This window comes from Panicum virgatum, chromosome 4N, assembly GCF_016808335.1.
Source record: "Panicum virgatum strain AP13 chromosome 4N, P.virgatum_v5, whole genome shotgun sequence".
NCBI classification, from domain to species: Eukaryota; Viridiplantae; Streptophyta; class Magnoliopsida; order Poales; family Poaceae; genus Panicum; species Panicum virgatum.
In genome coordinates this window covers 21,569,495-21,572,518 of record NC_053148.1, presented here as the reverse complement: position 1 = coordinate 21,572,518, position 3,024 = coordinate 21,569,495, and the positions used below count along the sequence as shown (strand labels likewise).

The window sequence follows — 3,024 nt, the reverse complement described above, 5'->3', positions numbered from 1 at the left end:
CTCCTTCAAGCATCGGCCCATTCTTATCGGCCACCTGCCTAAAAGATTGACATGTGCCAAAAAACGGTGTCAACAGAGGGATCCGCTGGCCTCGACAGCCACTGCTCCTTCACGCGTTGACCGTTGTGAGAGAGGGAGAGAGTTGAGTGGTGCCGACTTTGCAGTTTTCTCAAAAGCCACAACTGCCCAACCAAATGGCTTTCGGCTTTCTTATAGCCCACACCTCACAACAGCTTTTTCTACTTAGTCCACAACTACTTTTCCTAAATCCACAGCTCAACCAAAGTACCAAACACAACCTAAGCATAAGCTTTTGATTTGAACTTATCGGTGCATGCTACTTCATACTTGGGAATAGGAGGGGGGGGGGTCTTTTTCCTTGTCTAGTTGTTTCCTAAAGTCAGCCACGCATAAGGCTCTGTTTGTTTGAACTTAATTATTGTCGATTTTGAAGGTTCAATTTTTTTTGAAAAGTCCAAATGCCAGATGTCTCCCAGAATCGAGCTATCTGTCTTTTTAATTTCCCAAAATCAAGCCTAAAAATCGGCCAGAAGCTGAAACAAAAGAGGCCTAAGTTTTAAAGTTTTGTAAGCTTTGACCTCGTAATGAAATGATACTCACTCTCTTATTCAAGAAAACAAACTCTTATTTTTCATCAATATATCATTGATATTACAAGAGTCAGTGAGGGCTGCAACCACCAGGACCTCCATAGTAGAACATGCCATCCACAAATGTGCTAAGTTGGTAGCATTCTTTGTTGGTAGCATTCTTTGTTGGTAGCTATAGTACGAAGAGCCCAGGCAGGCGGCGAAGATCCATGTCCATCAGTATCTACTAGTTGAACATTCTGAAAACTTGCCCAATTTTTCCAAGTTGCCGAATTTTTCCAAGGCCATTGCCCGTTGCCCATTGGTGGAGTAGGATTTGCATTACTGGAACCAGCAAAACCGCCCCAAGTTATGCGTTTAGCATGATCCCTTAAATTCGTAAATGTACTTTTTGGCCAGAATCCGACTGGTTTCAGATTGTTTATGTTATATCCAAAGTGTAACCACCAGTCTTCATCATCTTGACTCTGCAATATAATTTGAAAACCATGTGTATTCTATTTTAGTTGGTTTATGTATGCAGATGGAAAAACTAAAAACAAAAGTCAAAGCAACCTATATTTTCTAATAAATAAAAATAATAGGGATGTTGTGTATCCTCTTGGTCAGGGGGCTTCCAAAGGTGCTGCTAATTAATTCCAAATAAAAATTTAGAGACCAAGTTTAAATGTTTCCAGAGTTTTTGTCTTGTCAAAGGGCTGTAGTTGTCGAATGCTAAATAGGTTTATGTTTATCACTTTTAAGGAAACTTCTTGAACGTGTTTTAGTGGCATATGGCAAATGCATTCGCAAGTGAGAAGTCACTCTCAGCATTTGAAGTTTGAGTAGTGGCATGTATATATAGATTATCCTCTCAAAGAACCAAAACTATATTTATACATATTTATCTACTATAAGAGAGAAACCCTTAGGGGCAATGCAAGGGCAAAATGGCTGTAAAATAGTTCCAAACTTAGAAATGACTGTTTGTAGTTTCGGCATTTACTGTGGTACCTTACCTTAAATATCTTGCATGTTATTTTGATTTTGCCTTTTGGTGATTCTAAAGTGTCCCCCGGAGTAATAGGAGCACCATTTACTGGTACAAACCCATTACAGTCCAAGTTAACGCATACATTGGATCCAACCTGCAATCCAAAAACATGTATAACTATCATTGAAGCACATGAATATTTCATATTTAAATGAATAATGATCGGATTAACATACCTTCCAGGAGACAAAAAAGTGTGTTTTCCTATCGCCATAGGATAATGGATCAACCTAGAGAAAAAGGCATGTATGAGTTTACATGTAAATGCATTGCTTGTTCCACAAAAATGTCATATTCCTGACTTACTGCCCATCCAGCTTGTATATAGTTTCCGTCAGCGCCCTTGTCATTTTGGTCATTTGCCACCCACAACGAAGCGGCAGTTACTTCCCCTTTCTTCATGTATGGGTATTATAAACGTCCGAAGTAGCCATACCACCAGTATATCCACTTTTAGGGGGTGAATCTGCTCTATAAACGGCATACTGTGTGAAAAATAACAACATTACCATAAGGAAAGTTATAAGGGGTATTTATATTTATATTACCATAATCCAAAAATAAGACAAGAAAATAATGGCTGCTAGGCATAGCTAGTCTAGTTCAATGCTCCATTACCCCCAGCCACAAAAGTATCCTAGAGCACATGCAAGCAAAATATTTAAAATTTTCGTGAAACATATAAAATATATACATCATGAAAGTGTATATGAAACTATATATATTTCAAAGTAAACACTAAAGTTGTTTTTGTATGAACTTTAGTTATGGCAATTTACTAAAATGGTATAAATGTAGATGCAAGGTTGTTTATAGATGCATATGAGCACATCCTATATATGTAGTTGATCTTACGGGTAACTAACAACCATATGCCCGATGGGAAATCTTCCATGAGATGGGCCAACACAACATTTGCAAAGATAATATGCAACAAAGAAAATAAATTTTATTCATTAAAAAAGGAAAATAAATTTCTTCAGTAGTATGAGTTGTGGCTTCACAAACTCAATCAAAAGGAATCTTAGTATATCAACAAAAACCACTTGAAATTGTGAGGACGTACTTCCAATATGAAGATGCACTCAGAAAACGATAGATAAAATTTTTCAAGAACAAGTGAAAGTTCATATGTAGTACAATTAACAAAACAGTGTAGTAAACAAAACATATCAACATTAATAAATGAAAGTATCTATTGTATACAGAAGCCAGAACACAACAAACAAGAATATTCGTGAAAAAAAGGGAAAACACCTATTCCATCAATATATTGCATGCCCACTCAAAAAAAAAGAGAAAAAGAAACTTATCACAATAGCTAAACAACTATAGTAAATTTTGTATGCGACAACCACACCATGAACACCCTTCCCCGAT

At 36.8% G+C, this 3,024-nt stretch overlaps 1 pseudogene; it reads right to left on the bottom strand.

The window, feature by feature from the left end:
* Positions 1–681: 681 nt before the first annotated feature.
* On the bottom strand, positions 682–2,150 carry LOC120669233 (annotated as a pseudogene).
* Positions 2,151–3,024: the final 874 nt, after the last annotated feature.